This window comes from Dendropsophus ebraccatus, chromosome 10 (genome assembly GCF_027789765.1).
Source record: "Dendropsophus ebraccatus isolate aDenEbr1 chromosome 10, aDenEbr1.pat, whole genome shotgun sequence".
NCBI classification, from domain to species: Eukaryota; Metazoa; Chordata; class Amphibia; order Anura; family Hylidae; genus Dendropsophus; species Dendropsophus ebraccatus.
Genome location: NC_091463.1, coordinates 76,617,056 through 76,641,922, shown reverse-complemented (window position 1 = coordinate 76,641,922; position 24,867 = coordinate 76,617,056). Strand labels below are relative to the sequence as shown.

General features: G+C 45.3%; 1 pseudogene; it reads right to left on the bottom strand.

Moving 5' to 3' along the window:
* Window positions 1-1,543: 1,543 nt before the first annotated feature.
* Window positions 1,544-24,596, bottom strand: LOC138766110 (cytochrome P450 2G1-like; annotated as a pseudogene).
* Between the last annotated feature and the right edge of the window lie 271 nt (window positions 24,597-24,867).

Here is a 24,867-nt window from a genome sequence, read left to right as displayed (position 1 = left end):
CTAAAATCTGCCACACCACAAATTACATACCAAAAAAAAATATTAATTTATAAAATGCTACTATGGTGTATTTTTTATAAATTAAGATTTTTTGGTATTTAATTTGTGGTGGGAACATTCAGATACGAGTTAAACATAGTTCTATTACATTGTTGTTCTATTATATTGTTGTATATTTGAATAATAATGTAGAATTGTCAGGACTGTATAATTGCGGAGCTTTTACACAGCTCGTGCTGTGCAGCCAAGAAGGCGCTGATTTTCTTGAATATGTTTTGTTTTCTGTGTTTTGTTTTGCATTAGTCTGAACTTTGGTTTATTTTGTCTGCTCACTTGGTTTCATGGACACACCCGAATTCACCTGCTGAGTTCTGTCTGGCCACTTCATGGTTAATCTGTGTTTTGGTTCTTTCTGTGACTGGCAGGTCTTCCTGCCAGTGGATGTGTTTTGTGGTCAGGTGCCTGTGGTTGGAGATCAGGGGGATGGTCCAATTGTATTCTGGACCAAACCCCTGACCTGCTGTATAACACCCCCAGTCTGTATACTCCTTGCTGGTCATTGAACTAGTCCCTGCCTGCTTTTGCTATTGTCTGTTCTATATATATCTTGTTCTGCCCTTTTGGCTTTTGTTCCCTGACCTTCCCTGTTTGCAGCCTGCCTCTATATTTCTGCCTGACTATTCTTTAGGATCCAATTTTGTACTTTTGCTGCCCAACGTTGCTGACCCGGTCTGTCCACACTGATCAGTTGTGTTTGTTTGTCTGTCTGTTTTGTGTACCTCCCATACCAGAGCAGGGACCGCCCTTGTGGTTGTCCGCAGCCGCCTAGGGCGGTCCTTGGCAAGTAGGCAGGAACAGTGCAGGGCTCAGTGTCCGTGTCTTTCTGTCTATTCCACCCTTGGCTACTGACTTTAATAACAATAATACTATATTGTATGTGATAATCATGTTAAACAAGGATTAAGATGTAATGACCTTTTTATGTTTTGTTTTTAGATGTCGCAGAAGAGCTCTTGGGAGACTTCCTAGGCATTAAATTGGTGGTGGGTGATCATGTGACTATGCTTGAGAAAGAAGCAATCTTGCTTCGAAACGTCGCATAACTGTAGACATGGATCTCTTCAGCCAATGCTAATCCATGAGTGCAGCTGGTAGCTCGCAAGAGCATGGACTGATATAGCTAGCCCGATTTGGGCAAATAGACTTTGCTTAAAACACCCTCATCCTATGACTGCTCTAAATATCCTTTCAGACTATGATGGTGGAACAGGAGGAAGCGGAGGAGGAGGAAGTAAATTTCTCCCAGTTGTCGGTCCAGTTGTCTGCAGACAGTTCTGGAGGAGGGGGCAGTTTTGGAGGAGTAGGAGAAGGATTTGTTCTCAAAGCAGGGTGAAACCCGAAGTCATGGGTGTCATTGGAGTGTGGTTGGGGGGGATGTAGACATTATTGCATGGTCTATGCGGCCTGCTAGAAATCAATTTAATCAAAGAATAATATAAAAAAAAGACAATGATTTATTGTGTTTACAAGTAAATATGTTACATTTCTGAATAATCAAAACCAGACATTGTTATGTACTCTAAAAGATCACGCAGCTGAAGCTTCTCGGAAGCCTTTGAAGTAACTCAGTAGATCATTAATATAAAGGTTTAACTTCGGGGGATGAAGGACAACCGATAACATTTTGGAATATTTGAAAAGCCAGCCATTAGAGGTTTGATATCTTCGTCTGTGAGTTCTTTTTCAGGACAGTCTAAAGTTCTGTAAGATGGTTGTCAAGAAAATGAACAACTCCATCTTGGCCAAACCTTCTCCGAGACAAAGCCGCTTCCCTAATAAGAGAAAAACTCAATAGATGTATTCAACTATAATAGCATATATTGCCTGTGTTTGCATTATAAAATACCCACCATACCATTCTTCTTTATTTTCCTTGCTACAAGGTATAGGGCCAAATGTACTACACTACTGCTGTGGCTATTGCTGCCATTAATACTACACCTGGTGAAAGAAATGCACCTTAGGAAATATATATATATTTAATTCAGGCCATATTGGGTATATTTTTAAAGGCATTCATTTAAGTTGGAGGATTACAGATGTAGCCATGTAACCATGTGATCTCTGACACAACAATTGTATCAGGGAGCAATTGTTGAAGTCAATTTGTTGAGTTAAATGTGTCATTGTGATCAGGTTGACACAGGCTACATCTGTATATTGTTGTATTTTCCCCCAAACATGCTGCTAAATATCCATTGTTTGCCCAGATTCTTGCATCAGATGGTCACTTGGTTACACATGTAAAGTGTTTATATATGCAAGATATCATTGTGATACCAATTGGCAAATTGTCTGTGGTGATCAAAAGAGCCCATAGTGTGGTAACTATGCCTGAAATTTCTGTTGTTGGAATCTGTGAAATATTTTAGTTTTCTGTAATGTAATGGTTGTTCCTTATTGGTTATATTGTATTTGTATTGTATTTGTGTAATTCTTATCTCTTTCTGCTTTTTTATATGTTATACAACTCTCATAACAAATAAAAAAGGCAAAATTCCACTCTTTACACTTGCTGTTGTATTTAATTTACTGCCCCAACCTCGAATCTAGACCCAGTAAGAGGGTGGTGTATATGTATGTATTATCTATACTCTAGACTTATATGTATATATACATAATAATTCTTACACTGGTACTGCTGCTATTGTTTTATACAGCTGCTCATATCCTGCCTTGTCCCTCATATGGCATATTGTGTTTCTGCTGCTGCCATCCACGCAGCCACTACTATCCCTGCTGCCATAACTACTAATACCCACCAACATACAGTACAATACTTCCCAGCCTTATCATAAAGTTCCAGCACATCACATATGTCCTCAGAGTGTCATAAACAACTTTTTTTTTTATACTTGGGGCCTATACTATATGGGGCTGCTACACAAGGAGGGAGGGGTCTACATTATATTGGGCCTGCTGCAATGGGGGCTATATGATATGGGGATGCTGCATGGGGGGGGCTACACTATATGAGGGATGCTACAAAGGTGGGCCTATATTATATGGTGCTGCTGTACAATACTATATAGGGACACAGATGGGGCTGCTGCATAGAGGGGTCATATACTATATGAAGGCTGCAGCACAAAAGGGGCCTATACGATATTTGTACTGCTGCGCAATATCTTCCGGGGGTACTGAAAGGGCCTATACTATATAGAGGTACAGAGGAGGCAAATACAGTAAAGAGGACCTATACTATATGGGGCTGCACAGTGGGGATGGGCGCTATACTATATGCAGGCACGGAGGGGACCCATTCTATATGGAGGTACAGTGGGGGCTCTACCATGCAGAGGCACAAGGGGAGCCTAATACTATGTGGGGGTAGGGAGGAGGCCTATACTATATGGGTGCACAGAGAGGGCATATGGGCATCAGAGGGGGCCAAACTACTATATGGGGCACAGAGAGGTCTAACTACTATAAAGGAGCATAGAAGTGGCCTAATACTATATGGGGACACAGCACAGAAGTGAAATAACAGAAATTATACTATAGCTGTGTTAGTTCTGTTATCAGTAAATCTGTTAGAGACCGTCCCATCATTCATTCATTTTGCTTAAGCCAATTAACCATTATTACCTGCAGAAAATGGCATATAGGTCTCATTCTTCTTAAAACATCCTTTATCATCTAAGAAATGGTTAGGATCAAACTTGCTTGGACAGTCAAGCTTTGTGGGGTCTTGAAGAACAGAACACAACAATGGATAGATATCTGTGCCCTGGACAGAGAGGAAATGAAAATGATTGTGTTGGAGTTATTCAGGTTTACAAAAACATGGTCACTTTCTTTCAGAAACAGCACCACTCATGTCCTTAGTTTGGGTGAGGTTTTGCAGCTCAGTTCCATTGTAATCAGTAATTCCCAATAGAATGGCATAATATGCACTGAATGTGATGGGTAGTAAGTATACACAGGTTATAGCCTATGCAAAAAAAAAAAAGTAATGAAAATTCTGAATAGCAGCAGGAACACATTAGGTCCTACTGTAAATACGATAATGATGCTGTTTCCTGGAATTGGTCGCTTGCAATCTAAAAAATGTAGTACATTTACTAATAAAACATTAAAAGGGGAGATCCAGCAAAAATCTTTCAGATCAAATGGTTTCAGGATGTTATATAGATTTGTAATTTATGTCTATTTAAAAATCTCAAGTCTTCCCATATTTATCAGCTGCTGTAGGTCTTGCAGGAAATGTTGTTTTCTTTTCATTCTGACACAGTGTTCCCTGCTGACCTCTCAGGAGAGGTTTGCTGCTGATCTGATCAGTTCGTGTCTCAGACAGAGGTGGCAGCAGAGAGCACTGTGTCAGACTGAAAAGAAAACACCAGTTCCTTCAGGACATACAACAGCTAATAAGTATAGGAAGACTTACAAATCTATATAACCTTTCTGAAACCAGTTTATTTGAAAGAAAAAGATTTTCGCTGGACAAACCCTTTAACATTTTTCATGGTGAAAAATTTTAACGAAACCTATGCCAACTCTGAGCTGGCGTAGGTTTTACTATGTGTGCACTGCGCCTCTACATAAATCCGAGGAGTAGGGATGGTCCGAACCCGCCGAGGTTCGGGTTCGGCTGAACCCGAATGCTCGGCCTCAGATTACCGCTGTCTGCCCGCTCCGTGCAGCGGGCAGACCGCCTGGAAAACTGGGATACAGCCTATGGCTATGGCTGTATCCCAGTTTTCCAGGCATTCCTCCCGCTGGATCCGCCCGCTGCACGGAGCAGGCAGACAGCGGTAATCATTGCGGATGGTTCGGGTTCGTACGAACTCTGTTCGGACCATCCCTACCGAGGAGCATTGGCAATGCAGGGACATCTTTAATGGCGGCGCAAAAAACACCGAACTTAATAAATTCCTCCCCTAGACTTTTTGATTTCCAGCAATAAAAATGAAAAAACATTTTCAGATACTTTGTTAGTCGCAGGTTAATTAGGCACACTCATTGACCAGTCTACAAAAAGTGATCAACTGATTGCAGTGGGTTCCACGGAATACTTGATTTCCCTGGAGAGAAAGAACGCTTTCCTGATTTTATGACCCTGTGATCACCTGATCATTTGGGTACAATTAGAACTATACTATTAACCCTTTATCAATTCACCAGTTTCAGTGTTTTTACTAGTCATTAGTGTGGTGCACTCCTGTGAGGCTTGACCGGGACCGGTCACTTGACAGATGGTACTGTGCGACGCCACTATTGTGGTGGTTGGCCGAGATACAGCTCAGCCAGGATGGTATATTGTCGTGATGCCAGTGCCAGGTGGGCACACAGGTATGGAGGCACACCTGTTTTAATTTTAAAGTGGAGAGCTATACCCTTTCCCCTGTGGCCATGCAGATTTGATGCTTTGTTCAGTCATGTAGCTCAAATCTGCTGCGGATATGGTGTGTGTGTGAAGCTATCCTAAGACTGACTAAGTGTGTGTATACTTCCTCTCCCCATGTGACAACTTCCTACAGGAGGTGTAATATCCCCTGTGAGTGGTGGAGAAAAAAAGCATAGAAAAGAAAGGAGCTAAGAAATAGGTAGAGAAGATTAGGTCCTCATTAGTGTACAGATTACAACAAACAATAACCCTTTAGTTACCTGCAGCTGTGCAAAATATAAGTACAGTTACATACAATAATGACATCTTGTGGCAAAACTTAGGTACTACTTCATTACCACAATTAGTGAAGCATTTTTTCATTTTTATACCTTGGGAAGAGTGTATCCTTTGAATTGAACTTCTTTTGTGGTTGTATGAGGAAGATTTAGCAGGAGAATATCACAAAATCTCTGTATCTCATGTATTACAGCACTCATATGGCATATTGTTGCAGTCTTCAATATTTGGGATGCGGTTTTCACCAATCATGCGGTCTATTTCTGCATGCAGTTTAGCTATGAAGAAAGTAATAAAATTATTTAACAACTATTCTAAGCTGAACATGCCTGTTCAGATCGCAGACTGCCACCAGCATGGGAGACATGTTGGGAATCCTAGGTGCCTTTGGTGTTAGGTTGACCTTGATGGACTCTTGTCTTTTTTCAACCTTATTAACTATTATAATATGTAATTATACAATATAATTATTGGGAGAATTATATACAGACAGTCATAATATTTGGCATTTAATTGCAGCATAAACAGTCCATCAAACAGAAATAAAGCAACACCGTGCTTTTAAGAACCAACCAAGCAAAAAGGTCTTGCCCGTCTGGGCGCTTACTAACAGAGTTCTTCACCTATCTGACACTAGACAAATAGTGCGTCTTTCACCTGGATACCACAGGGTGTATATATGCTCCAGCAGCATCTGTATTCACAGCTCCCACCAAACACACAGGCTGTTCACTCCTGGCTGAGAGCAACCATCTGCACACTGTGTGAGCTTTTACCTTCTCAGGCTGATTAGGGTCCGAGCTCACCTGATCCCAACACCTGAACTGGATCGAGGGGAGGGAATGGCAAGTCCCACTACCAAAACCTACCTGCCATTCCATGTAAATCCAGGCCCGGTAACAGTAACTAATAGCTCAGCAGCATAACACTGCTGAGCACAGATCCCTCCTGGACTCACCATCTCACACTAAGCAGTAACCTAGGGGAGATGTACACCCCCTCGAACACTTCTCCCGTGACATGTCCACAATATATATATATATATATATATATATATATATATATATATATATATCAGCTGGAAAACCTGTTATCAGTGTATCACTGATGTATCGTTCAAACAAAAATTTATTGCCTCTACTTGACTAACCTTGTACTTCAGGGTACCGCATAAGTATCAGGAGCCCATGTCTTAAGGTAGAGCTAACGGTTTCTGTCCCAGCAAAAAACAAGTTGAGTATGGTCATTATCATGTTATTCCTGTTAAAGTGCATATCGTCTTTTTCCTAAAAACACAATGCACAGCGTCATCCTTTAAGTGATACCTCAGTTTCTAGAATAGAGCAGCTATGTTTTTCTTTAATACATAAAAACTCCTTTATGTAAATAAATTGTAACTTAATTTTTCGATGCTGGATACATTACATATATACACTGCAATCTAGTACAGCAGTCTGTGTCTACAAGCTGATTTAGGCAATGTTCACACTACATAAAAGTACGGCCGTTGCAACAACGACCGTACTTTTGGTGCGGTGGAACAATGCCTGTTTCTTTATGGGATCCCGGCCGGAGCGTATACACATCGTTCACACTCCGGCCGGGATCCCATACGGGGCCGCAAATAACTGACATGTCATCCTTCTGCAGACGGAATTCAGTGAATTCTGGCCGCAGAAAGACCTGTCAGTTCACACAGTGAAGCGAGCGGCTCTGGCACTGTGCGCTATGGGAAGCTCTGATGCGGGCGCGCGATGATGCGTCCGCATCAGAGCTCTGCGGCCGGAAAGATCATCTGGCCGGTACTTAAGTACCGGCCGAGATGATCCGGCCAGAGACAGGCCGTTCCATGACCCGGCCGGGGTCACGGAACGGCCGGTCTCTTACGTAGTGTGAACATAGCCTTAAACCATGTTCTTTACTGCTCCAAGCCTTGGATAGTTTTCATTTACACAGTTGTCCACAAGTGAGGATTTAAAAAAAAAAAAAAAAGTCTATTTACACTCATCTGTAGGATCTTGTGACAATATGGCTGGGGCCTCAGATGCCATTATTGTCCAGCTTGACACAATTTTACAATGTAAAAAAAGTTTTTTTAAAAAAATCTTTATTTATCTCCCCCCATTTATCTCTTGGAGAGTGTGAAACAGTTACTAGGACCTCAGATCCCGTTTTAGTTCCGGTAGATGCATGTCCAGTTCGATATTTGACACTGTTTTTAGTCAAATCAAGAGTTAGGGTTCCTTTACACAGAGAAATTTATCTGACAGATTTTTTAAGCCAAAGCCAAGAACAGACTATAAGCAAAGATCAGGTCATAAAGGAAAGACTGAGATTTCTCTACTTTTCAAATCCATTCCTGGATTTGGCTTCAAAAATCTGTCATATAAATCTCTCTGTATTAAGGCACCGCTAACCATACCGCCATCTCCAAATCAGCATCAAATGAAATTGGTCAACAACCGGACCTGATGCAAACTAGTATGCACAGCCTAAACATGTAGGTTTCAGTATACTATGCCATTTATCTGGCATATACCCAGAGCTTCTACTATTGTATACATTAGATACCCTGGCAGATACCCAGAGCTATTATATATTGTATGTGTCTTTTATACTGCTGCTATCTCTACAACCATAAAGTATGTTGCAATGCTGCAAAAGAGAATTTTTTTGGTGGCTAATGTTTAAGAACCCAGGCTTCTTATGATGCTACGGTGCTTGTATCCCATAAAGAGATAAGTTTTTCAGTTTTTTAATTTTAGAAAGCTAAATAATCAGTGTATGCATTGCTGTTGCTATAATATTACTAAGACATTAAAGAGAAAAAAAGGGTTGATGACAATCATGGGAGTGTAATATAGTAGAAGACAGCGCTCTGTAGGTCTGGTGGTGCTCATGGTAGGAATAATGCCAGAACAGTAGAAAAATAAATCCCGGCACTCACCAAGAAGTGAAATGCTTACTTTATTGGTGCAACACATGAAGGAGGACGCGTTTCGGCCCAGTAGCCTTCATCAGCCGAAACGCGTCCTCCTGCTCCAATAAAGTAAGCATTTCACTACTTGGTGTGTGCTGGGATTTATCTTTTTACTAGTCATAGTAAAGCTGTGGTGAGCTGAGAAAAGACTTTTTGTTTGCTATTCTCTTCCCAAAACCCTATGAAACATTGGCCTCCTATGGTGTAAACTCCAGTGTACCAACAATTGCCAAGCCAAAAATATGCTATATACTAGTGAGGACAGGCCACGGGATTCCACTCTGGCCATCCCTTTATTAACCCTATTACAAATACCTCCTGCTGCTTGATGAGGAAGCAATCAATGTAATCTCTGGGTGAGTTGGGATCAAGTGACTCCTCATTCATCTTTATTCGCTCCGAGATGAAATCAGTGAGTTTATTAAAGTTTTTGTTTATTCTTTTGTGTGGTCCAGGTACATAGGTCATGACTGATGGCAGCATTTCCAGCATCTGGGGAAAGAAATACAAACATTTAGGTTCAAAGAAAAATTACAAAATGTGCATGACAGCCCTAGGATAGGTAACAAAGGTGATTAGATACACTGTATAGAAAAAAGAATTGGGACACAACCCTTAAGGTACCCACAGGGATAAGATGCCCTTACAGTCAAAAGAAGTGTCTTGACGTCTTAACTTCAACACTGTCACCACTGCCCGGGGCTGATTCTGCATCTTTAGGCCATGTTCACTAAACGTAAGTAAAGTTTTAATTATGGCCGATTTGTAACACTGATTAATACTTTACTTGCATTGTGCTGCAGCTAGAGGGAATCCCGGCCGGGTTGAATACACATTGGGGGAGATTTATCAAACATGGTGTAAAGCTCAGTGAAACTGGCTCAGTTGCCCCTAGCAACCAATCAGGTTCCACCTTTCATTTTCCAAAGAGTCTGTGAGGAATGAAAGGTGGAATCTGATTGGTTGCTAGTGGCAACTGAGCCAGCTTTACTTTACACCATGTTTGATAAATATCCCCCATAGTATACACTTGGCCGGGATAGCTAGAGGCCACGCAAAAAACTGACATGTCAGTTTTCTGTGGCCGCTATTCATTAAACAGCGTCCGCAGAGAACCTGTCAGTTCACACAATGGGGCGTGCGGCTCCGGCTGCATGCCCCATTGCGTGCAGCGGTGAATCCCGATGCGGGTGCACACGGGTGCGTGCTCATCCAAATTCACCAGAAGACAAGATATGGAAATTGCTGTCATCTGGCCAGCCATCCTGCTCCTGCAGGCTGCAGCTGTAGACCACGCTGTCACTGCTGCCAAAAACTGCTCTCATGTGATATAAGGCCATGTTCACATGGCGTAAGACACTGGGCGTTCTGTGACCCGGTCGGGTAACAGAATGGCCGGTGTCAAAAAAGATCATCCTGGCCGGTACTGCAGTTGACAGCAATTCCATATTCATATTGAGCGTGCTGTCATTTCCACCGTCTCATTCCTGAAGCTAACACTGTCCGGGACCACTCCTATGAATATAAAGAGCAGCTGAGAGTGCTTCCTGCCCGTATACTGTCATGGTCATGGCACATATCTCTGCCAGCATCCGCGCTCCTGTCCATGGCCGTGTGTTGCTCCCTGCTTCTTCTCCCCTGCTCCTTCTCTGCTCCTCAGCGTGGCTCCTCCTCTGTTGGAGGGTTTGTGCTCTGGCTCTGCTTCAGTTTAAAGAGCAGTGCACCATTAATTGGTGTAGGCCCTATATACCACTTCTATAAAGCCTGGCCTCTTCCTATGGTCTCTGCTGGATTTTTATTGCTCATAACCTAAGGAGAAAGCGTACCTTGCTTGTCATTTCCATTTCAGTGCACTATTGGCTTTGCTACTGTCTCTTGACTCCATTCTTGCCAGCTGCCTTGCCTGACCTATCTGCCTGACCCTGACTACGTATTTGTCTCAAGCTACTGTACCGTACTTTACCTCTCCACCTACGCAAGCAAGTCCTACTAGAGGTAGTGACCAGGTGGGTCACCTCTCGCAGCAAGCTTACACCATCGATTGTGCAAGCTCAGCAGATCCACTACTCTCCAGCCATTACATACATGGAATGTCATTGGTGTGACCTTCTGTGTACAGGGCAGGACTTTAACCTAGGATACAAGCCAGGCGCTGGGTCGGTGACATCACTGCCTCACATGACCAGCGAACCCAAAAACTAGACGTGATTCTCAATAGAAGCCAATAAAAACCAACTAACCAACCAACCCCCCCGCTTTGTCTCTGCCTCCCCCCTGTGCCAATCCCTTCATTGGCTCCCCATTGCCCAATATATTAATTTTAATTTGTTGACCATACAGGCCATCCACAACCTGTCTCCTCCGTATATCACTGACCTGATATCCCGCTACCATCCCTCATGCAGCCTTCGATCCTGCAACAACCTCCTTTTGCACACCTCACACAACCACCTCAAAGATTTTGCACAAGCCTCCATCATAATCTAAAACTCACTACCCTGACACATCCGGCTCTCATCCACCATCAACACCTTCAAAAGTAATCTGAAAACCCCACTCTTTAAACTCGGCTACAACCTAAAATAAACCTTAAATGTCTCTCTCGCCTTTCCTTATAGATTGTAAGTAGAAATGAGCGAACCTCGAGCATGATCGAGTCCATCCGAACTCTATCGCTCGCCATTTGATTAGCGGTGGCTGCTGAACTTGGATAAAGCCCTAAGGCTATGTGAAAAACATGGATATAGTCATTGGCTGTATCCATGTTTTCCAGACAACCTTAGAGCTTTATACAACTTCAGCAGCCCCCGCTAATCAAATGCCGAACGATCGGGATCGGGTGGACTCGAGCATGCTCCAGGTTCGCTCATTTCTAATTGTAAGCCCTCACAGGCAGGATCCTCTTTCCCCATCTACTAGTCTGCCCTTTACCTTTATGTAATGTGTTTTGATTTTGTTTGTATGATGTTCCTGTTTGTTACCCGTATCACTTGTATAGCACTCTGGAATCAAGGGCGCTTTATGAATAAATTAATAAATAAATTAAATAATAATAATAATAATAAGAAGAAGAAGAAGAAGAAGAAGAAGAAGAAGAAGAAGATTAGGATTTTAGATTTGACTTCTATTTGGATGGCACTCCTGTATGACATGCTTGCATTTTACATCTGGTTTGAGCCTCATGCAAAATCTATAACAGGACATTTAACGCTGATGTGCTCTATTTTATAGGTATCATTAGGTCCCCTCAGACACCAGGGCCTAGGGCATGACTGAAACCACTACACCCCCTATATGTACACATGCACTGTATTCTCACTTAAAATATTTTGTTTGTAAAGTACAGATTTCCAGCTGATGAGGCCCCATAAAGAGAAATATAGTGGAACTTACCTGCCCCCACGAGCCGCTCATATCCTGAAATATAGCATTGAACAAGCTCAGAAGCTTCTGGAAACTATCATTACTGTATTCAAATCGGTCTCCAAACACAATGGAGCAAATTATATTCGAGGCACACTGAGCTAGAAATCTGGTTGGGTCAAAGAATTGCTCTGTATAAACAAGAAACAAGATGATTGTTAAATATCTAAGGTTGTTCTCTTTTTCTATATATTCATAAGCAGACTAGAAGAAAAGAAGGGTGAAAGGAAGGTTAGACTGACAAAAAAAAGATAGAGGAAGCAAAAAAGCAAGAGTGATCAATAGTGCCCTACTTTTATATTGTTCTTATGATGTTTTATGCTGTTGTTGTATTCATACCATTCATGGCTGTACGTAAGAGATTAGCAAATACTTCCCACATTCTGAAGTGGGGATGAGTTTGCTCTGTGGCCCCTTCCCCTACTGAGGGAACAAAAGCTCCCGCAGCCCAGACTGGGAGGAAGTAAGGAGTCTATTGCAGCCCACTCTTTGGAAAGGGCCAGCAAAAAAAAGTCCTAAAGCTCAGGATTGCTTTGGACTAAACATGGTGCAAACTTTGCACCATAGCATTAAGCACACCCTACACACCATCTGGATAGACTCTTTTCAGGGTGTTCTAAGGGGAACCATTACCACCTCCATCCTTTATGGATCATCCCTTTCACTGTGCCAGCCCACAGAGTAAAAGAAGTGGAAGTCCTTGTGTCAGTGTGACCACAACAGTGACTAGTGTACGACCACAAGTGTAGACCAACCCACAGGTGTCCTCTCCCATCAACATCTGTAAACCCACTGTGTGGCTGTAGAAGGAGAGATAATAATATAATAATAATAATATTTATTTGTATAGCGCCAACAGATTCCGCAGCGCTTATTTAAATATATATAAATACGTTACAGGTTATATATTAAATTATACAAGGAATAAATTACAACAACAAATTAGAGACCTGCTCTCAAGAGCTTACAGGCTAGGATGACTGGGAGTAACACGAGAGGCAACAAGTGCTTTATTTGTCAATGTTCCAGTCATTCTACATGGATTCTCTAAGTGCCTATAGGCGGCTGGGCAAGCCAGTCACAAGCCATTTTCTAAGCTCAGATGACAAGGACAGTGTAACTAGCACCGAAGAAGTTATAGAGAGGATGGAGAAGGGATAGCAAAAGGGAGACGAGATTACGAAATGTTATAAGCACGCCTGAAGAGATGGGTCTTTAGGGCACGCTTAAAACTGGGGATGTTGGAAATAAGTCTGAGGTCTTTGGGTAAAGAGTTCCAGAGAACTGGTGCAGCACGAGAGAAGTCTTGGAGGCGGGAATGAGAAGTTCGGATTAAAGAAGAGGTTAGTGTGAGGTCATTTGCAGAGCGCAGAGCACGGGAAGGATGGTAGGTGGAGATGAGGGAGGAGATGTATGGAGGGGCAGAGTTGTGGAGAGCTTTATGGGTGAGGGTGAGGAGTTTGAACTGTGTTCTATATTTAATGGGTAACCAGTGCAGTGACTGGCACAGAAAGGCAGAAAGGAGACGTCGGTATAGCGGCTGGAGAGGAAGATGAGCCTGGCTGCTGCGTTTAGGATAGACTGGAGAGGGGAGAGCTTAGAGAAAGGAAGACCGATTAGTAGGGAGTTACAGTAGTCAAGACGGGAATGAATCAAGGCGACAGTCAGAGTCTGAGCAGTGTCAGTGGTGAGAAATGGACGGATTCTGGAGATGTTTTTGAGATGTAGATGACAGGAGCGTGTAAGAGCTTGGATGTAGGGAGTAAAGGATAGATCAGAGTCTAGCATGACCCCCAGACATCGAGCCTGATGCACAGGAGTTATGCTAGTACCACAGACTGAGAGGGAAATGTCGGGTTTAGGTTTGTTAGAGGGAGGAAATACAAGAAGTTCAGTTTTAGAGAGATTAAGTTTGAGGAACAGAGAGGTCATAGTGTTAGAGAGAGCAGATAGACAGTCACTAGTATTTTGCAGGAAGGCAGGGGAGATGTCGTTGGAAGAGGTGTATAACTGGGTATCATCAGCATAAAGATGGTATTGGAAACCAAACCTGCTGATGGTCTGTCCGATGGGGGCTGTATAGAGGGAGAAGAGGAGGGGACCCAGGACTTATCCCTGGGGAACCCCAACAGAGAGAGGTAAGGGAGAAGAAGTAGAGCCCGAGAAGGATACGCTGAAGGAGCGGTCAGAGAGGTAGGAAGAGAACCAGGAGAGAACAGAGTCCTTAAGACCAAGAGAGCTGAGCATGGAGAGGAGAAGCTGGTGGTCCACAGTGTCAAATGCTGCTGAGAGATCCAGGAGAATCAGCAAGGAGTAGTTTCCTTGTGACTTGGCCTTCAGCAGATCGTTTGACACCTTGGTGAGAGCAGTTTCGGTGGAGTGAAGGGGTCGGAAGCCGGACTGTAGAGGGTCAAGAAGAGAGTTATCAGAGAGATAGCGAGTAAGGCGAGAGTAGACAAGACGTTCCAGGAGCTTAGAGATGAAGGGGAGATTGGAGACAGGTCGATAGTTGGCTGCACAGGATGGATCTAAAGAAGGTTTTTTCAGTAGCGGGGTGATAACAGAGTGTTTGAATGAGGAGGGAAAGATACCAGAGGAGAGGGAGAGGTTGAATATTTTGGTGAGGTGAGTAGTGACAGCAGGAGAGAGGGACTGGAGGAGGTGGGAGGGAATAGGGTCACTAGGGCAGGTAGTAGGACGAGAGGAGGAGAGGAGCTTGGAGACTTCTTCCTCTGTCACTGGATCAAAAGCAGAGAGTGAAGAGAAGGTGGGAGAGGGAATGGGATTTATAGGGCTTTGGGGCTGGGAGGTGATGTCTGAACGGATGTTGTCGATTTTGGTTTTGAAGAAGGAGGCCAGGTCTTCAGCACAGAGGTCAGTGATAGGTGACTGAGCTTTGGGCTTGAGAAGAGAATTAAAGGTGTCGAAAAGGCGTTTTGGGTTTTTTGACAGTGAAGAGATGAGGGAGGTGAAATAATATTGTTTGGCGAGGTGAAGGGCAGAGTAATAAGATTTGAGGGTGAATTTGTAATGAATGAAATCTGCAGAGGTTCTCGATTTCCTCCACAGACGTTCAGCAGTCCTAGAGCACCGCCGAAGAAAGCGAGTTTCCGGGGTGTGCCAGGGCTGCCGGCATCTGTGGCGGGGTGTGCGGAGAGTAGGGGGGGCTACAGAGTCTAGGGTAGTTTTCAGGGTGTTGTGGTAGTGTTGTGCGGCCGTGTTTGGGCAGGTGAGGGATGAGATTGGGGACAGTGAGGACTGAAGAGAGTCTATGAGTTGGTGAGTGTCTATACCACGCAGCTTTCTATATATGTGTGGGGTAGGAGTGTCAGGAGGGGGGCGATTGTTTGTAATTGTGAAAGAGAGAAGGTTGTGGTCTGATAACTCTGAGGGATCATTTGTGAAGTTGGAGATGGAAAAGTGGCGGAAGAAGATCAGGTCCTGGGAATTCCCTCCTTTGTGTGTAGGAGAATTTGTTAGCTGAGAGAGGCCGAAAGAGGAGGTTAGAGAGAGAAGCTGAGAGGCGTGAGAGGAAATAGGAGTATCGACAGGAATGTTGAAGTCACCCAGGATTAGTGTGGGAACTTCAGCAGATAAGAAATGAGGGAGCCAGGTGGCAAAGTGGTCGAGGAATTGTCGTGGAGAGCCAGGGGGACGATAGATGACAGCTACTCTAAGGGGGAGTGGGCGGAAGAGTCTGAGGGTGTGAACCTCAAAGGAGGGGAATGAGAGTGAGGGCTCAGGGGGAATGACCTGGAAGGTGCACTGTGGGGAGAGAAGGACCCCAACTCCTGCACCGTGCCTACCCTCAGGTCTGGGGGTGTGAGAGAGAAGAAGACCACCATAGGATAGAGCAGCAGGGGAAGCAGTGTCAGATGGTTGTAGCCAGGTTTCAGTGAGAGCCAGAAGGGTGAAGGATTTAGTGATGAAAAGATCATGAATCTCCGTGAGTTTGTTGCACACGGAGCGAGAATTTAGGAGAGCGCAGGTAAAGGAAACTGGAGAAACAGAGGGAGCAGAAGACGGCCGATAGCGGTTCTTGGTGAAGCTAAGAGAGTTATTTGAGGGAAGTAAGAGAGGGTCACTAGCGAGGGAGAAAGGTGGGCCAGGATTAGGATAGATGTCACCAGCAGCCAGAAGCAGAAGGATAGAGAGAGACAGCAGGTGGTTACAGAGGAGGTTAAAAGACTTGTGAGAGATATCCAAAGAGAAGATGGAGACCCACTTCCAAAAGGAATTCACACTTTACTCACACCAGATGCAACGTTTCGGCTCAATGTGTAGCCTTTCTCTACACATTGAGCCGAAACGTTGCATCTGGTGTGAATAAAGTGTGAATTCCTTTTGGAAGTGCGGTCTCCATCTTCTCTTTGGATATCCGATACAAACCTGGGTCCGGTTTGGTGAGACGTGCACCCGCATTTTGTATTTTTTCTAGTGCTGCTGAACATATTTTTGAATGTAGAAGGAGAGAGGTACACAAAAGGGAGAATCGTAAAGATGGAAAAGTGAATGAGACAACTATGAGCAGGCCCTTGTGTTAGGGTCACCACAACAGTAACTAGTGTAGGACCACGCGTCCCCACAAGCCCACAGGCGTTCCACATCGACTTCTTTACACCCTCTGGGTTACTGCAGATGAGAGTAAGAGATGACACCAATAGATAACATAACAAGATCCTGTATGACCTTACCCTCCCTATAGAATGACCTCTGCAAAGGTCACAGAGTATGCCCAGACACCTATCCCATTTATGTCAACTGCTCAGGCAAGAAAGCTGCCTCATTGTAACATACAATGAAAGGAAATAAAAAATACAGTGAGAAAATAGAAACACGTTTGAAAAAAGATAAATGTAGGTGATTTATTTTCTTTTTCTTTTAAAACCAATATATAATATAATATTGTGCGCTATCGGGTAGCTTTATCAGCTGCCATAAATCATAAAAGGCTATAACATGGCTTCAAATCCTTCAAATAAGTCAAAGAGTCTTCCCCAAAAAAACAATACAACTGCCCTACTATAAGCAGTGTTCAGTTTTAGTCTCCTGCTATAGTCGCTCAGTGTATATATGTCGATATCTCTGATGCATGGTGCCATTATTAATGTAATATAAGCAACCATTGCCACTAGCCATCATATTGGAATTGCATAACATTCAGGAAAAAACACATTAACTCCCTTTAACCACATAGTTTTTTAACCCATTGCCTTCTTTACTCTCATAATTGAGATCATGTCGGCTAATGGCTACCACAAGTACCTTTCTGTGATTTAATCTCTGCCACAAGGAAATGGGCTTCTTCTTGGATCCTTTTTTCAATAGTTTTCTTTCCCATTCCAAGGTTTCTTAGAACTGTAATGGAAAATCTGCGCAGATCTCTCCATTTTGAAACACTGCTGAAGGTTAATCCTAAAGCAAAAATCATAATTTAGCTAGGGATTTTGGGGTTGAGGGTGAAATTTATGGACAACTTAAAAAGTTTGTGCTATAGCGATATTATAACATGAAAGTAACCTTCAATGTCTTAGTAACTTGTCATGTGCCTTTAAGCATCAATTGCAGCTTGACAATAATGTCTCATGCTGTTCCAACTTATTGTCTGCTGACGAGCAGCTGAAATGCGCCAGACAAGACTCAGCAGCAGCAGTGCTGTCCTGTTTCCCCCTTCGCTGTACCCCATGCTCGTCTCTTACAGCGTATTCTTCCACCTTCTGCTGCAGTGACACCTCTGGCCACTAGGGGGCAGATGCAGCCAACTGCTCTGGATATATAGAGGTAGCCCGTCTCCACCTGCTACTGCCATCTGCCAATCCAGAGCCACCTGCACCTATTTGAACCAGATCCAGCAGCCCCTCCCCTGCCCAGTGGCGGATTATAATATGGGCGGTTTGGGCGGCCGCCCGGGGCCCGAGGCTCCGGGGGGGGGGGGGGGGGGGGCGGCCATGCCACGCCGCGCCGCCCACATTATAATGCCGCCCGGGAGGCCCCCTTCCCCTTGCCACTGCACTCTTGTGACCGCAAGCATTGTTTCGCTTGCGGTCACAAGAGTCTCCGTCTGCCTCCGGCTGATGCGCGGCTGCCGGGTCGTCCCGCCCTCTCCCCGGCAGCGCGCGCATCACACAGCTCCCTGTACGCCCGGTGCCCTGACTTCCGGTACTGAGAGCGCACGTTAGAGACGCTCTGTGTACCGGAAGTCAGGGCCCAGGCGGCACTAGGAGCTGTGTGATGCGCGCGCTGGCGGGGAGAGGACGGGACACCCCCGGCAGCCGCGCATCAGCCGGAGGCTGCAGAAGGAGAGAGGATCGACGGGGGAACGCAGGGTAGGTGAGTTGTATTTTGTTATTTTTGTGTTATTTACTGACTGGGGGGGCATCTATAAAGGGGAGAAGAGGGGGGGACCATCTATAAAGGGGGAAAGAGGGACCATCTATAAGGGGGGGCAGAGGGGGACCATCTATAAGGGAGGGGGGAGAGGGGGACCATCTATAAGGGAGGGGGGAGAGGGGTACCATCTATAAGGGAGGGGGGAGAGGGGGACCATCTATGAGGGGGGAAGAGGGGGACCATCTATAAGGGAGGGGGGGAGAGGGGGGTCCATCTATAAGGGAGGGGGGAGAGAGGGACCATCTATAAGGGGGGGCAGAGGGGGACCATCTATAAAGGGGAGAAAGAGGGGGACCATCTATAGAGGCGGGCAGAGGGGACCATCTATAAGGGGGGGCAGAGGGGGACCATCTATAAGGGGGGCAGAGGGGGACCATTTATAAGGAGGGGGGAGAGGGGGACCATCTATAAAGGGGGGAAAGAGGGGGACCATCTATAGAGGGGGAAAGAGGGACCATCTATAAGGGGGGCAGAGGGGGACCATCTATAAAGGGGGGAAAGAGGGGGACCATCTATAGAGGGGGAAAGAGGGACCATCTATAAGGGGGGGCAGAGGGGGACCATCTATAAGGAAGGGGGGAGAGGGGGACCATCTATGAGGGGGGGAAGAGGGGGACCATCTATAAGGGAGGGGGGCAGAGGGGGACCATCTATAAGGGAGGGGGGAGAGTGGGACCATCTATGAGGGGGGGAAGAGGGGGACCATCTATAAGGGAGGGGGGAGAGGGGGACCATCTATAAGGGAGGGGGGAGAGGGGGACCATCTATAAGGGGGGCAGAGGGGGACCATCTATAAATGGGGGAAAGAGGGGGACCATCTATAGAGGGGGGGGCAGAGGGGGACCATCTATAAGGGGGGGAGGGGGACCATCTATAGAGGGGGGGAAGAGGGGGACCATCTATAGAGGGGGAAAGAGGGACCATCTATAAGGGGGGGCAAAGGGGGACCATCTATAAAGGGGGGAAAGAGGGGGACCATCTATAGAGGGGGAAAGAGGGATCATCTATAAGTGGGGGCAGAGGGGGACCATCTATAAGGGGGGCAGAGGGGAATCATCTATAAGGGGGGGCAGAGGGGGACCATCTATAAAGGGGGGAAAGAGGGGGACCATCTATAAAGGGGGAAAGAGGGGGACCATCTCCTATAGGATTAGCAGCCTCCTCTCCTGACATCCTCTGTGCTGTTTGGACCTCTCCTATAGATCAGCCCCCTCCTCTCCTGACATCCTCTGTGCTGCTGTGACCTCTCCTATAAGATCAGCACCTTCCTCTTCTGACATCCTCTGTGCTGCTGGGACCTCCCCTATAAGATCAGCACCCTCCTCTCCTGACATCCTCTGTGCTGCTGTGACCTCCCCTATATACCAGCACCCTCCTCTCCTGACATCCTCTGTGCTGCTGTGACCTCTCCTATTAGATCAGCACCCTCCTCTCCTGACATCCTCTGTGCTGTGTGAACCTGCGACCTCCCTTATAATATCAGCACCCTCTCCTCCTGACATCCTCTGTGCTGCTGTGACCTTGGGGGGGGGCAACATCAGGGGACCAGGTAAGGTGGCAATATGTTTATTGGGGGCAACAGCGGGGGAACAAGTGGCAATATGTTTATTGGGGGCAGTGGAGGTGGGGTGGGCAATGCTTACTGGGGGTAGCAGCAAGGGACCGAACATTATGTTTATTGGGGACAGCCTGGGGGGGGCAGTAGCGGATTATAATGTGGGGGGGGGCATGTTGGGTGGACAGCCCGGGGCCCAGGGTACATTTAATCCGCTATTGCCCCTGCCTGAGCGTTATTGGACTCTTGGATTCCATGTGAAGGTGTGTTTCTGATATTCTTCTGACTCTCTTTGAATTGTAAAAGCAGAACCCGTGGAGCCTTATCGAAGAGTCTCAAAACACAGGACTAGCCAGATATCCCTCCGGGAAGGACCCAGCCAAGGGGTGGCTCCTGTAAGGAAACCACCAAAACCACCATATTAAGTGGCCCTATAAATCAATGTAATGACAAGGGAAAAACCAAGGCTAGGTTTTTTCCTTGTCATTACATTGACTTATAGGGCCACTTAAAATAGTGGTTTTGGTGGTTTCCTTACAGGGGCTACCCCTTACCTGGGTCCTTCCCGGAGGGATATCTGGCTAGTCCTGTGTTTTGAGACTCTTCAATGAGGCTCCATGGGCTTTTCTTTTGCATATTCATGTTTCCCAGGGGGCAATGCACCTAGGATTTCACTGCATTGAGCGCTTTCATTAGCAGCCGGCAGTGTTATCATTTGGCTGGTCTCCCTGAGATCAGGGATCTCTTTGAATTGTGACCAATGCCTGTTCTTTGTATTACGCTTTTTGCCTTACCACTGTCTGTACCGTGTGACCTGCCTCTGAAGCCACCTGGACCCTCCACCTTTCTCAATATCTGTCTAATCCCTGGTATTGCGGTGACGCAAGAAGCCGATACATGTGCATATGCGCTAATATATGCTGACTTTCCTGTTGATGACCCAGCTTACTGTCCACATTTCAACTGCCTGTTTCCCTGTGCCTTGCACCGATCCTGTCTGGTTCTTGGGAACCAGCTGCTGCTCACACTTGTGGAGCTACCTGGTGTCCTCTGGAGGCAGAGGTCCAACTTCTGCACCCTGATGGGGGATGAAGACCCAGAGGGCACTTAGCCTCCACTTCCTGGTGTGGCCCAAACCAAACTGGTTAAGCAGCACAGCAGGTCAACACTTGCTGTTTGTTACAATGTCCCTCAGGTCATTAAGGTTCTGGGGTACAGTTACGAACCTCCACATGGCGACTCAGCGGATCTCATAGGTTTCCTATGAAATTCAGGTCTGGAGAAAGTACATACCATTTGAGGTCCTCTAGTCTGCAGTAGTCGTTACCTAATGATGTTGTGATCTCAATGAGCTGGAGCATTTTCAACCATAAGGCTATGTTCACACACTGTATCAGACCGGCCGTTCCGTGACGCCGGACGGGTCATGTAACGGCCGGTCTGTGCCCGGATCATAGCGGGAGCTCTGATGCGGGCGCATCAGCGTGCACCCGCATCAGAGCTTCCCATAGCCCACAGTGAAACAAGCGGCTGGAGCCGCTTGCTTCACTGTGTAAACTGACAGGTCGCAGTGAATTCCGGCCGCAGAAAACTGACATGTCAGTTTTGTTCCGCCGCCGCATGGGCTCCTGGCCAGAGCGCATACGATGTGTGTACGCTCCGGCCGGGATCCCATTCAACATCAAGCTATGTCACACACCGCAAAACTACAGCCGTAGTTCTGCGGCGAGAACTACGGCCATAGTTTTACGTAGTGTGAACATAGCCTAAAGATGAAATTTAGCCTTTGTTGTTCATGCAGAGGCACAATAACTGGATTAATTATGTTATTCAAGTAGTATGGGCTTGAATGTGTAGGGCAGTTCTGTATTGACACAATAGACACAACTCCCCACACTGTAACACCAGCACCACCAAATACCACCTAACAAGCTGTGAAAAAAGTACTAAAATAGTAATTTGTGCTGAAAAAAACATAAACATTGAACAGTTGGACATGCATTAGCCACTGTTGCCTTTGGTTGTGGTGGTGTTAGGGCCCGTTCACACAGAGCAAGAACGGCGGAATTGTCCGCTGCGGAATGCCGCCAGCCTCCGTGTCATAATGACACTCTATGGGAGGCGCGTGCCTCCCATAGAGTGTTATTATGACAAAGAAGGCTGGCGAAATTGTACGCCACAGAATTCTGCCATTCTTGCTCTGTGTGAACGGACCCTTACAGTGTGGGCAGGAAAGTAGTGTATATATGTATATACCAATAAACTATAAACTTCTCCATAAATTATTCGATACCCACATTTGCTACTTTACTGAATGTAAAACATGTAAATATATAAAATAGTGACAAACTTACCATGTCTTTTCACAAATTGATCAATAGCAGGCTGTCTTCCACGACCGGCAAATTCCTCTGCCTGGTCAACTAATGCTTCCTTGACGGAATCGTAACCACACAGGACAACTATTCGATGGTGTCCAAAATATATAGTATATACCGAGCCATATTTCTCTCTAAACTGAAAAGTAGCATACAATTATTATAACCAGCACATCCCACACAGTATAAATATAGACAAAGATGGGCTGGCATGGCGTTCGTATCAGAGGATTCTCTGGTGGGTTTAAAAAAATTACACTATAATATTCCCTAAAGGCTCAGCAGAAGACAACTTGGCTGCAGCTCTGTAGAGGCTCCTCAGTGGTTCTCTACACCTCTTTTTCCTGACCATTCCCTCAATCTTCTGCCCCATTTATTAGCCCCCTGTGGCAATGGTAAAAACAAGGTCTATCTGCATATTCCCTAGGAAGATTTCTTTAGTCATGGGGTGGGGGGGGCCTCCTCAGATGGCACCTTAATATGCTCCTATCTTTTTTTTACTGCTTCACAGAACAGCGCTTTATGGTCTGACCTTTTTTGCTGTGAATCCTTTCATTTTCGGGCTTTGACATCAGCTAAAACACTACCTAAGGGTGCCTTCACACACCAATTCCGCAGTGGATCCAGTGTCAGTTCATCCCTATGAGAATACATCCCGCTGCGAGTATGTATGTTAACCCCCCAGCGGCCGAAGCATACATCACCTACTCCGGCTTGCTTTTGGGGTTCTCGGTTGGACCTCTGTCTCAGCCAATCAGTGGCTGCTGCGGGCAGCGTACTGATTGGCTGAGCGGGAAGAGCAGTATGTATACTCATTGTGATGAACGAGCACTGGATCCGCAGCGGATTTTTGCTTCGAATTCGCAGCGTGGCATCCGCTGCAGATCCGGTGTGTGTGAAGGCACCCTTAATGTAGCCTTTAATAAGGAAGTGGGGGAAGCACTTTTTGGCCCTTTTGTGGCAAGATCCAGATTATAATCAGAGTGCTGGGTGCTGTATATATATACATGTCAAGTTTATGACCTTTAACGAAAACCTCTACAGTGGTAGTTACGCACTTCCTGATGCACATGCCAAATTTATGGCCAAATTGTTAAGGTATTTAGATGCCTATAGAGAAGACAATCACTTTTTGCGTGTACATTGGATTTTTTCCCACTGATGCTCAGGAGGCCAATCCATGCCCTCATTGTTTTGTTTAAGCCGTAATTCTCTTTATATCCCAGGGGGGGTATATACAGTGGGAGGGGATAGGGGGGATATATACAGTAGGAGGGGATAGGGAGGGGATATATACAGTGCTAGGGAAGGAGAGGGGCTCTCTGATGTGCTGGGGAACAGTACTCAGGTATCCATGGTAGCAGACACCTGTGCTCTACAGAAAAAAAAATGAATTTAACCCTTTAAAATCTCTAGTGTGACCACACCCTTAAAATACAGTTTCATTTGAGTCACTAGCTAAGTAAGATAGCATAAGTAAAATATCAGAGAATTGAAGAAAGTATGGAGGATCTCAAGAGCGCTTATCAAAAAGAAATGCTTTTACCTCAGACGATAGAAGCCGAAGGGTGTATATGGTATTTGTAAGGTGAATTGCTACTGGTTTATGTACTTGTTTTTTTGTTTGTTTTCCTGCTGGATGTCCTGCAGGAAGTGGTGTATTCTCTCCAGTCTGACACAGTGCTCTCTGCTGCCACTTCTGTCCATATCAGGAACTGTCCAGAGCAGGAGAGGTTTTCTATGGGGATTTGCTGCTGCTCTGGACAGTTCCTGTCTCGGACAGAGGTGGCAGCAGAGAGCACTGTGTCAGATTGGAAAGATTACACCACTTCCTGCAGGACATACAGCAGCTGATGAAAACTGTAAGATTGGAGATTTTTTAATACAAGTAAATAAAAAAATCTATATAACTTCCTGAAACCAGTTGATTTGAAAGAAAAATATTTTTGCCGGAGTACCCCTTTAACCCACAATATAGACAGTAAACCTGGATTTCAGAAAACTAACCTCCATCAATGATTTGACCATCTGTCCTCTCTTTATAACCAGGATATTTCCAACAATAGGCAAGGGCGTTGGTCCAGGAGGCAGGTTACGTCTTCTGTATAAGGAATTCCATGTGGAGTACATGAGTGATGAAATAATCAGGATGAGGAGAAGGGATTCAAACCAGATGAGATCCATGGTCCCCAAGTCTGATATGCTCCAGATGATCCCTTCGATGTTCGTCAGTGACTGCTAGTTAAATACTCATCTCTAGCAACATTTACTCTTTCTGTTATTCTCTAACCAAGTTGGACTTTAAATCTTGAAATTTGCACATGGATCTTGACTACAAACCCCAAGGAAATTGCCCTACAATATTTGCTGAATACCAGCGACATTTATTGCAAGGGGCAATGGTTTCTCAAACACTTGGCTGTAAGTGCTGTTGTCCTAGATTAAGGATGCAACT